Source organism: Alligator sinensis, unplaced genomic scaffold (assembly GCF_000455745.1).
Source record: "Alligator sinensis unplaced genomic scaffold, ASM45574v1 scaffold61_2, whole genome shotgun sequence".
NCBI lineage: Eukaryota > Metazoa > Chordata > Crocodylia > Alligatoridae > Alligator > Alligator sinensis.
Window position 1 is genome coordinate 1,783,108 of NW_005842108.1, and position 12,586 is coordinate 1,795,693.

Consider the following 12,586-nt stretch of genomic DNA (forward strand, 5'->3'; position numbering starts at 1 on the left):
CTTGTACAGAGAGGCCTGGAGGATCTTCTGTATCCGTGTGGTACAGACCTTCTCTGTAGAACATTCTTCCACTGATACAAATGGACAAAGGGAATTCATGGCGACAGTCTCTCCATTTGGTCCCCCCCGCCCCTCCCAATCCATCTGTATTTATCTATTCATGTAATCTTATCTGTTTTAGGTTTTTCACTGTCATCTATAAACTCCAGCAACTGTCCATAAACTCTTCAGCACCTGGAAGCCTCTAACAACAGTTTTACTAACAAGTAACTTAACAGCTTTGTTTGCTGCCATTTTCATTGCTGATGAATGGCTGAATGGGTTTCCACTAGTTTAATTGTTGAACAGTGTATCTTTTAGCACTTTATTTGCGTCTTTCACTGGCAATTGTAATTGCTCTGATATTAGATTTTAGCTGAATATTATTAAAGAACAAATTGGGGAAATGAATGTGGAGGAGGATGAGTGAGCCTCATCTTTTGAGAGAGAGAGAGAACAGGGAGAGGAAAGAGTTTACTTTTATGTCTGTATCTGCAACCAACATGACATGTATTCTGTCCTTCATCTCTCTATAGTGCTGATGTGTATTCTGCACTTTCAGTAGGATGCCTAAATTAATGATTCCTTTAGTTTCAGACTCAAGTTTAAGCAAGATACAAATATCAGAAAAGTGGCAGCATGGTGCTTTTGTCTACATTATCATTGCTGACAACCCAGTTGGCCGGTGGAAGATAACAGTAAAGCTGACGGCCACATCACAGCTAATATGGATGAGACTATCTACTTTTTTTAACCCTGTAATTACAACAGTCACTCAAGAGTATAGCATGTGGAAAGCTTCTGCTTGAGTAGATTCTTCAACAAGTTTTCTTTCCCTTTTTCCATGGTCCCAGGCTTTTTCTGGTGCTCCCATTCTCAGCAAATTACAAATCCTGGGAGCCACCACTGATTTATTTTCAGGAGGAAACCACTGGTCATCATGCTTAAACGGCATGCAGACAAAGCATGCTGTATATGTTTTATAGGCACTCTCCTACAGCACCATTACCCAATGCAATGAGTGCAGGATTTGGAGACCTTGGGATAAAGCTGGATCTCTAGCAACTTCTACAGCCAGGATAGTTTTGCTCTGAACCTGCAGCTGTGTTGCATGTTTATACCATGTGGAGGAGGCAGCAAGGACAGAGTTGGCAGAGTGGATTGTTGTCTTATGAACTGTGATTGGCAACATTTGATCATTAGCTCTATATCAGCAGTGAAGTTAACACCAAACAGCTCCTGACACTCACAAAATATTGGTTTCTTTTACAAATGAGCGTGCTATACATGATTCCACAGAATTGGGAATAAGTGAATATATGTAAGAGGGGACAGGGAGGAAAGGAAGGTGGACCATTGCGATTGGCATTACAGCTTTCCTGGGAATTGCACTGTTCTAATTCAAACTGCATCCATGTGGGTGATCCAGGGTCAGTCATGATCTCACTGAAGGCAGTGAGAACTTTACTAATAACTTCTGTGAAAATATAATTCTTCTCCCATCAGTGTTTTCTTCTTCACTCTGAGATTAGACTATCTGTGCTCAATGTCCCTACCTATAAAGTGGGTGATATAATTTATATTTCATTGTGGGTATTTGTAAGGTGTTTTGAAAGCCTGGGATACAAATGCTGTTTTATTATTGTTATGGTAGCTATGGGAGTCAGTAGCTTTCTGTGAAGGATGTATTTGAACCTTGGTCTTTTGCTGTTAAGATTTTGATACAGGAAGAGATTGAGTTGTATTTGAATAATTGAGAGGAATCTAATGAATATATGCTAATTTAAAATTAGTGTCAGAAGCAGGCTTACAGAATAACAGAACTATCAAAATTGGACTAAGGGGGAATTTTGGATTTTCTAGTTCAACCTCTATGAGTGCTAATGTGGGGCTGTTTCCTCTACAGCACACTTAAATGATTCAAGCAGTGACATTTTCATCACTTTCCTTAGGGAAACAGTCTAATAGAGCTAATCATTAGAAAATTTCTTTCTGGTTTCTAGTGAAGATTAATAGATTGAAATACAACTCTGTAGTGACACATCTTACCAAGCTGTCTTTTACATCAGTGGGCACCATTTGTAAGGTTTCCTGTAAAATCTCTTTCAACCTAATTTACTGAGACACTGATATACATTTTTGAGTGTCTGAAATAAAAGCATGCTCTATAGAATATTTGGCTGCTAGCATGTTTGAGATTTGCATTCCTAAAATTAATTTCAGTGTCTGAAAACTTGAAAGATTTCGAAAATGGGTAGGTTGCTATACAGTGTATGCAGATATTTTTTCTCTTGGTAGAATATTTCCATATCAAATAATTTCCTTAATTTATTGGGCTTTACTGATGAAGGTATGAACCCATTCTGTCAAACTGCATGTGTCACTTGCTCATGCTTTTTAGTAAGCTCAAAATAGCCTGAAAGAAAGAAAGAAAGGCTTGCTCTAAAAAGACCCAGATGAAAGGATTATTGTGTGATGCCAACATTAACAGGACTGAATTTATATATCATAAGTCATTACTTCTAGAATATCCTTTTTATTAGAACTTCAGAATAAAACAAGAAGCTTGGGCATTAGTGGTTTCACACGTAACTAGTGAAACCAGTAGAAACCTGGAGATTTCTAATGGGTGCAGAAAAGTTGGAGCCTGATCCCTTTATCACATGATGATTTATTTCTGTTCTAGTAGTGCTTAGGGGCCCCATTGTGCTGGGTGCTATATAAATATATTACAGACCATTGAATCAAATTAATCATAAGAAAAGTATAAGAGGAGAGACAACAGATATAACAAACTGAGCAGGAAATATGCATATAGGACTTTCTGTCACTCTTCCCCCTTAAGTAGTCACTTGGGTGATAGATTTAGTATCTTAGAGGATAACAGTACATATCATATTAATCAAATAATTATTCTTGCATTTAATTAAACATAACCAGACCTTTTCAAATACAGAAACTGCTGTTCCACCTTGGTTCCAAGACTTGAAAAAGGCTTTGGACAAGTATGCTTACAAGACATCATGCCTGGTGTATTCAACCATAGGGCAACCCGTCATGTATGGGTATCGGGTTATTCTGTGAAGCCACACTTTTCGGGGTTGAATGCTGAAGCTTGGTAATTCCTTGTCAAATTCTTTTGGTTCTTCTAATATCTCTACAGATAACCTATCTAGTATTCGTTTCTGGTCATTGTAGTTATTAGAGGTAAAAAGGGGTTTCCTCTGAAAAATATACTAATCATTGGGTGCATCTACACATGTACTTTACTGTGGAGCTGACTGATTTCACAATAAAGCATCACTATCTACTCATGTGCTGGTATTAGGGTGCAGTAATTTAATTCACTCTGCCGTAAGATAGTACTGTTGGGAACAGTACTATCCTATGGTGGGGTAATTACATGAGCTGAAGTACATGTGTAGACGGTGACAGGGTCTGACTGGGGCATGAGGGTGCTAAAGTGCAGGGGCTGCCTGCTGCTTAGCCCCACACTTGAGCACCCTTGTGCCCCAGCCAGACCGTCTGCCACCTGACACTGGAGCTTGGGGCTGACCCCCCCACCTCCCGGACTCTTTGCCAGCTGGGGGCTGCTTCACCCCAGATCAAACTATGGCAGTCCCAGGGGCATGTGCAGATGCTGCACCTAGGAACAGTTTATCATGTGGCCTTAATGGTATGTGTAGATGCACCCATTGAGTGAGAGCTAACAAACTTCTAATATAGGAGAGTGATTATGTCACAGTTGATTTTACTTTGCCCCCATCAGCTGTTAGGAAGGTACATCTTCTCTTGCCTGAGTTGGAGCAAATTGAGAGGGAAAAAAAAAAATCACATTTTATTAAAGGGGTAGAAAGAAAAGATGTAGCCCTGTGATCCCCCTTTGGGCCTTAACGTAGAACCTTTGTGGAGGAGGGCAGACTCATTCCAGAATGCACCTCTGAACTAAAGGATTGGTAGTTGTCGGGACCCAGGGCAGCCGGGCAGATAAGGGTCCGTCAGGCGGGTACTTGTGATGCTTGGAGTGGAATTAATTAGGCGGACGCTTATCGGTTGCAAAGCAAGATTATTTACTCACGCCGTCAAGGTGGTGAAAGATGGAGGTCAGGTATACTTGGTTAGTTATAGCTTAAGGTTCGTAGGTCGTAGGTCGGCCTGCATAAGAGTTTGGTGGTCGGGCAGAAGGTCGGGCCAGCAGGTTGTTGATTTACGTCTGAGATAAGGTCGAAGACGGGGGGGAACTGGCAAGTGATCAAATTGTCAGTTACTTTGACGCATACGTTCAGAGGTCTCCAGGTTGCGTGCGCGGAGGTCTCCCCTTCACGGAAGTGAAGACGGGTTTTATTTGTGTAATAGCCAATTGGTTTTCGCCACGTCATAAATTTAATTAGAATCGCCAATTATCTAGCGGTTTCGCTAGGGTGTTATTTTAGGGCTACTCCCTGTTTTACTCTGACCAGTTATAATGATTTATGTAAAGCAAAGAAGGCAAAAGTTTTTATCTCTGTTAGGGGCGCAGCAATAAATTTCTTTTTGACATGCGCAGCAAAAAAGTGGTTACTATCATTATTGTTAACCCTTAGTTAACCTAGTGCAGAAAAAAACTGTTTTGAATGGTTTTACTTGCTTGTGACATGGGCACTACACTAATTTGGTTGTGACAGTAGTTAAAAAGAATCATGGGCTTTCTTTTTTTAAACTGAACAACCATCATACAGACAGTTGGCAAAATTGCCAGTGTAGGCCAGCTACTAATACTTAGCAGCTGTAGAACTGTCCAGAGTCTCCTTTTATGGTATTTGTTCCACTAATATTATAGTGGAAATGAAAATTCATGGTCTCATGTATCAGTGACTTCAACTGTCTTCCCATGGAAGATCCACCATTAACAAGACTGGACAGCATATAACATTTTGACTGACTTTGCACCTTTAAAAGATGTCATTATTCAGTTTCTTTGTCATGGCATTGGGCTTGTTATTCATACAAGTGACAATGCACAATGGTATTTTAAATTATAGGAGACTTACAATCACTATGAGTTGTGGGAGGGCGAAATCTTTTTTCTTACTGGATGTATGTGCCCATTGGTGCTAAAGTCAATCAGGACTTATAGTAAAGATAATATCTTTTATTAGACCAACCAGATTTTTGCAAAAAAATATATTTAATTGCAAGCTTTCAGGTACAAACACCCTTCATTAGGCATTAAAGAAAAGATTGGAAAAGTTCTCTTGGGTAAGAATGAAAGTTCATATTTCATACAATTTCACAGAGAAGTCAATAGATGGAAAATTCCTCTGGGCAGTCAGTTCATAGCTGGCAACTAAAGTGCCAAAGTGAATTTTAGACCCAGTCCCATAAGGTTCTGAATTCCTTCTACAAGGGACTGGGCGTGTCTACACATGCGCTTTAATGCGCATTAGCCTATTTTTATGTGCATTGAAGAGTCATAAAAAATCTGTGCTCTTTCACTAATGAGAATTCACGTAGGTTAATACACGTTTTTCTCATACTTCACAATTGGGGACTATACATGAGTGTCGAGGCTGCTCTGACATGCTGCAATTCCAGCATGTTGGAACAAACTCGATCAATCAAATTTGCTGGAGCATGGCATATGCTGTGCGCCAGCAGCCTCTTGTGTCTCATGTATCAGTGTCCCTGTGCTTCAAAATGGCATCGGGAGTGCTTGCACTAAACCTCATTCGATGAGCTTTAGTTCAAGCGACTCTGCTGCTATTTTTAGGTACAGGGATGCTGATACAGGAGACGTGGTGGTGCTTTAATTAGAGCGGTTATTGGAGCCGCTTTAATTAAAGTGCTGGCCTCCCTCCTCCCCGCCCCCAGAACATGTGTAAAAGTGCCTGGAGGTACTAGATTTAATGCGCATTACCTAAAGTGCATTAATGAGCGTGTAGACATGCCAACTGAGTACCAAGAACCCCACTGTCTTCAGGCTCAGCACCCTGTAGTATTGGGCCCCACGTGTTATTTTCTGGCTACTTTTAGATTCCACACAAGTATGGCTTGGCAGGATCTTTCCTTGCTTTCTCTGTCTCATACTCTAATGACTGGAGGGGGCAGCCACAAATAGTACTCTTATTTTCCTTTGTGCCCTGCCTTACGCTTTCATGTGTAGCATCCTTATATTGTTGCTGCACCGTTCTCTTGTAGTCTAGCTATTTCCTGCATTATGTGCTGCCCCCTACCGGGTTGAAGTTTTTAGCTGGTGACTGTCCTTCATTTGGCAAATGTTTCCAGAGAGCTGAAGTTTCCTACTCATTGCTGTCAGTGACTGTTGGTAGAAGATTTGGTCTTTGTACTGTATCTTAAGAGAGCGAAGATTTGCAGGACCGTGCCCTAAAGCTTTAAGATGACCTGTTCCAAAATACTAAACAATGTGCAACACTGGGGAAAGAATTTGGGAGAAAAAACTACAAGGAGTTTGCAAATGTGTCTTTAAAATGTAGCAAATGAATTATATCTATTTATTGATTTAATGCCACTGGAAGTGAATTGTGTTCTTAGTCTATTGTAAAAAATGTTGAGCTTCTTCTTTTATGTATCAGAAATAGGTATGGAAATGCAGAGATTAAAAGAAGCATTTTTCTCAAAAATAGCAAGAAAACTCAGAACCCCCCAAATATTAGGCTAAACCCATCCCAATTCCCCAAATCAGGTTTTAATTATGCCTCCTAATCTATTCTACTTAGGTTTTGGTACTGTTTTGTTTTGCTCTGCAAACATTTGAAATTATCCAACATACTCTGTAATAAGTTAAAATATTTCTTAAAATGAAGTAGCCAGCTACAGTTATATATGCTAATTATTACTCTACCTTTTCCTATTTTTAAAGCTGTTTGTGCAGTTGGATATTTTCTCCCATATATTTTAGAAAGCCACATCTGGAGACAGCATTTGCTTAGTTTCAGACCTCACTGGAGCTGTTCTGGGCAGAGATCTGGCAGTTTCATCAAGGAGAGGTATGCCATGCTACCTACCTCTGTCTCGCCACTCTTATGAAGCTACCAACAGTAGCTCTGAGGTTGAGTTCAAAGGAAGAGGCTTCAGGTCCATGACCTCAAAGTATCAGTTTTATTCTAAGGAACTGTGTATTCCCAAAGGAACTGTTCACTCCTTCCTGATACTTTGTATTCTTAAAAGAAATCCTAGTTCAAATCATGCTTTGAGGTATGTCCTCAGAGTTACAGGGACTAAAAGGCAGGCCTGGCCCTCTGTCTTCAGTAACTGCCAGTCTTCACTGATGATCCAAAACCTTCAGGATTCCCACATATTTCCTAAACATTAAATGATGTGCAGCACTGGGGAAATAATTTGGGAAAAGACTAGTCAGTGGTGTTGGCTTCTGTCATTAGTTGCAATTCAAGAACAGCTCTGTGAAACTGAATAGGGTATCTTACTCATGCTCTAACTAGGAATTGCTATGATTGACTTCAGCAGTAAGAGATGTTTGCTTATCCAACGTCACTGTTAATTTGTTTGTATTGTTTAACAATTGCTTTACAGCAGCAGCAGCAGCTTCCTGAGCATGAAGGACAAGTAGGTGCTAGCATTGTGGATTTAGTAGCCCACTAGTACTGTAACAGATTTTTTGCTGAAATGGCTAAAATATGAGATGGCTCCTTTCCAAAACTGGTTTCTAACAATGACTTGTGATGTGAAGGGAAAATTAATCTCTGCATTTAGGCTGCAGACAAGCCAGGATGCTGTTAGCAGCTACTGACACCCCCATAAGGGTTAGTAGCAGTGGCTAGTAGCACTCTTGAATATTAATGGTGCAGAGATGGCTGTAGTGAATGAATGTTAATGAACAGTCCAGCTTGCAACTAAGCAGGGAGCTTCAGGTATTTGAGACAGTGTCAACTTATTTTTGTTAATTGATTGCAATCAAGTTTTCAGTAGGGCATCTTTTAAGTAACTTCCTTAGAAATACTATACAGTATTTTTGGCTCTTCTGCTTATATTTATAAGGATCCTTTTTCAGCAACGAACAGTGGATTGTTCTGAAAATATCACTGTATGCACTTGCAGTCATCTGTCTTCTCCCCATGCCCCTTCTCTGTTGCCTCTTAAGTTTCAATTTCAGTTTTTCAGTTTTGGTTGTTACTTAGTTTTCTCTTGAGGAGTTTGTGGAAGACCATGCCCATGAGCTATCATCATGTCCTTGAATGAGCTAGGAACTGAAAATAATTCTCGTCAAAACAGTGAAATTAGCCATGTGCAACATCCTGAGCCAGCAGAGCACTTAACTACATGTTTACGCATCTGTGTAGTCCCACTGAAGTCAAATTAAGCACATGCGTAAGCACTTTGCTAGATCAGGACCAAAGTGCTGTCAAATGAGAAAGTGATTGTGCTGAAAAAGGAAAGGGAAATAATATTTTCTCTCATGTTCTTCAGATGTAGCATAGAAAGTACAAATGTTTTGAATATACTTCTATGATTGTCAGTGTATTCTTTTAAATACACCTATGTAGCATGTTAGAGATTTGGTTTAAGGACAATATCAGGCAGCATTTTGACACTTTTGGAAAATATAATTGTTATTGATCTGTGGAAAATTAAAGCTGCGTAGCAAAACTGTACATTTCTTTCTGAAAGAAATGTATTTAAAGGCATGATTCCAGCCATTGTAGAGCAGCTGTCATAGCAGGATTTCTGCCATGATTTGTCACATTTTAGACAAAGTGACTTGGATTATTATTTTCTTTCTTCTTTGTTTGTTTCTTTGGCAATGTCCATTTGGGAATTTGATTTAGGAGTAAGAAATTAATTTTGATATGTAATATACGTGTGTGTATGTAAATAGAATCTATACCAAGTTCTAAGAGCCTGGCAAGGTATGCAATATAGTAGAAATAAAATAAATTGGTCAATACAATACACGGGGAACTTCAAGCACTGTCAGACCTGAGGGCCTGATTTTGACATTCAGGTAAAAATTCAGGGCTAAGTCCAAGGACAGCTCATTCCTGATTGATGCTTGGGTACTATTGCCAAACAAATAATTCAAAAAATAATAAATCCCCTTGGGTCAAATTTTGTTCCCTTTAATTATGCAGGTAGTCATTATCATCTCACTGGCACAATACAGGAAAATGAGCAGGGTTTAGCTTGTGAATATCAATGCAAGAAGGGTGTTTGCTTCAGAAGGAACTGCACAGCTGAGCTCTTCATGTACATAGCACGGTAACTGAAAAATATTGCAGTCTTAAACAGAGAGCATTACTTCTGCTAGGAGATCTTAGCTGTGAGAGCTGTGGAAGAATGGTAACTACATCATGTGCTAACAGAATATCGTTTTGACTGCACTAATTATTTTGTTCTTTATCATTTGATCATTTCCTTTAAAAGGGCCTTTTACATCAATTTAGGGTGCAGAATATTATATGCATAAATATATATAGATATGACTATGTATACATTTAATTGTCCCAAACATTATACAACTCAGCTACACATAAACCAGTGCCTTACTGCTTTCTGAAATGCTTCATTACATAAAGGGCTCTTTATTATGAATAATCTGATCACAGTCTGTTTCATTTAAATTCCACTGAAATTAGATGTATGTTCCTTGTGAATTTTCCTTTGGTTCTCTAAGAAAATAGGTGCTTGTCTTCTGTAAATGTGTTTTCTTAAATGTATGTTTCAGGAGAATTTTGATAAAGCAACATAATAGCCATATTGTATGAGACATGAATGGGCTTTAGAGCAGTGGTTTGCAACATGAGGACCTCTAGGCTCTCTGAGAGCCAACTGTATTAAGATGAAAATGAGTATCTGATTTTAGACTGGAACCATAGACTGTGATTTCTAAACTGAAGTGTGGATCACTATAGGAGGTAATAAGGGGCATCTGTTCACCAGCTGCCTCCCACTGCTTGCCATGCAGCCCAGAAATTGCTATGGTACGAGCCTGGAGGGTGCAGAATATTTGCTCTCCAGAAGCTCCTCAAACAGCTCCCCTGTTTGGCCACCTGCTGCATTTGCAGGGGAGGGAGAGTAGCTCTGGTGGTTCCATTACTGTATTCCTTGCCTTTCCCTTCCCTTCCAGGGGTTGCGAGGAGGGGCATTAGGAACCTGCCTTGTTAGCTCTGCACTGCATGAGCCGTGTGCTCAATTACATACACAATGGTGGACTCTTTAGGAGGGAGCTTCCAGGTGCTTTCAGTTGCCCTTTCAATGCATAGGGCTGTATTGACTGCGAGTCCTGGGCATTTTAGAATTGATGTTTCTCTTGGACTGAAAAATTTGGACAATGGTCTCTAACCCAGGGCTGTCCAACTGGCAGTCCATGGGCTGTGTGGGGCTCCCGGAGGGCTAGCATGTTGCCCATGGGCTCCCACCCAGTTTCCTGTCCCTGCACTGTTGCTTTTGCTACAGCAGCCAGATTCTCAGGGCCCCCTTCTCTCTTCCAGCTTCTGCTTCCTGCCCCCGACTCATCGTAGGGGAAGAGGCCAGGCTGCTCATGCTGCAGGCGTGGAGTGGAGGGGATTGCTCACATTGCATGTAACTTTGCAGGTGGGAAACGTGTGGCTGGGAGTGGAGGAGCTGGTCGCACTGCATGCAACTCTGCAGGTTGGCAACATGCATGGCCGAGAGTGGAGGGGCTTCTCATGCTGCATGTAACAAAAGGAGCTGGGCTGTCTGCACTGCAGGTGGGAAACATGTATGGCTGGGAGTGGAGGAGATTACTATGCATGCAGCAGAAAGGAACTGTCAAAATGACTTCTGGCATTTTCTAGCCCTTACTGGCAGCCCCAGCTGCTTTCTCCCATCCAGGTGCCGGGGGAATAGTGAAGTTCCTGTCTCCACTTCTGGGACTGACAAGGGAGCAGGGTAAGCCTCTTAGCTGCCAAACACAACTGGAAATCTATAGTTGTGGGAGATTTTAAAATGGAAGAATTAGTATTTAAATATATGTGCTCCCTGGCCGTAAGTCACTTTACTGTAAAAAGGACTTGGGAAAGAATATAGATCATACATCTGTTGTTTGTCTGTGAAACAACTGTAAATTTCAAGTCAAAAGCAAAGAATAAGGGGTTGGGTAAATTGGCAAACTTTCTAAACTTTTTTCAAAAGCTGGCAATTAAAATGAAGGAACAAATTGTTTAGTTCAGAAATTATAGTTGTTCATTTACCCTAACTAATGTTCTGGCATGTTCATCTTCCGACTCCCTTTTTTTCTTCTTTTCATCTTGTATGGAGAGCAAGTGAATCACGTATACCTCTGTTGGTTTTGAACGAAAAGATTAGGGAAGAAGTAAGTGGTGCAGTTATCGAAAGTCTCTGTAAAACAATGGAGACCAAGTTTGGCATAACTTCTGGAAAAGTTAAAACATTTCCAATAATTTAGTGCGTTTGGGAATGCTTCAAAGAGTTTTCTGGTTAGCTCTGTGAACATTGTAAATACAGACAATCAATTGAATTAACCATCACATATTTAACTTAGTGTGGCTGAATTGAAATTTGATGTTGCAGCATAAATCCATGTTTATGCTCTCAGATACATACACTCCCTAAACATGATGTTTGCTGCTTTTCTCAAAAGAAAAAGCCTAATGGTGCAACTCCACCTCAGATAAAGAGAATTGGGTTCCCACCTGTCATCATATATAGGCTTGCTAATACAAGAATCAAGATGAAGTAAGGAAAACAGAATTTTACTGGAAAGCCAGTGATAACATTGACATGTGAAACCCTCTGAATGCTCCTGAAATCCTAGCCAGTATCTTAGTTAAACTTGTGAGCATTGTGGCATAAGTACAGCTAAAGGTATTCATACATGTTTACTCGTGATTCTTAAAGATCTTTGGCACCATATTACCTCTATGTAAGGTGTCCGGTGGTCCAAGGTTAAGAGTCTCTAGGCTAGTCAAATTAGTAACCTTGACATACTGATAAATAGAGCAGTGCACCCTGGACTGAGCCAGGAAATTCTGTAATAAGTTTTATTCCTCTTTTCATCATTATGGGTGACTTGGAATGAGGAATCTTTCTGACATTTGTTTTGCAGAAAACTCAGCGTATTAAACAGTTCAGTGATTGTCATTTTAACAGTGCATGTTGAAATGTTTGTAATCAAAGGGATACGTTTGCACATTTATTGCAGTGGAAACATTTTCCAAACTTCACAGTGCCCCTGAGAGAGAGATAAATAGATGTCTGCTTTATAGATAGACAGATCAAAATAATAACTGATTTTCAAGTTGCCCAAAGTCACAGAGTAAGTGAATGGCAGAGTAGGAGTAGAAACAGGGATACTCAGCTTCCAAGCATTTGTTCTAATCAGTGGGAAATGAAATGAAAATCTTCACAGCCTGCCCAGATAAATAAATGTTTATTCATTGGACACACAGAGAAGATAAACTTCTCTCTCTTTGAGTAGAGCTGTAAACCGGGGGCTGGCAGTCTGCACACAGCTGTTTGAAATCATCTTTGTAGCTCCTTGCAGGTTTTTATGTGAAAACCTGTTACTTGTATATCTCAACAGCATGGTGGCTGAAAAAAGGAGCAGTAG

General features: G+C 40.2%; 1 protein-coding gene across 2 annotated transcripts in view; it reads left to right on the forward strand.

The window, feature by feature from the left end:
- The first annotated feature begins 10,571 nt into the window (after window positions 1-10,571).
- FMNL2 (formin like 2) overlaps window positions 10,572-12,586 on the forward strand; it is a 268,459-nt gene continuing 266,444 nt past the window's right edge. The window contains exon 1 of one of the 2 annotated variants that reach the window (XR_003094270.1): window positions 10,572-10,587. The gene's annotated coding sequence lies outside the window, so the exon portion shown is untranslated. The remainder of the gene's footprint in view (window positions 10,588-12,586) is intronic. The other variant, XR_003094271.1, reaches the window with a different exon arrangement.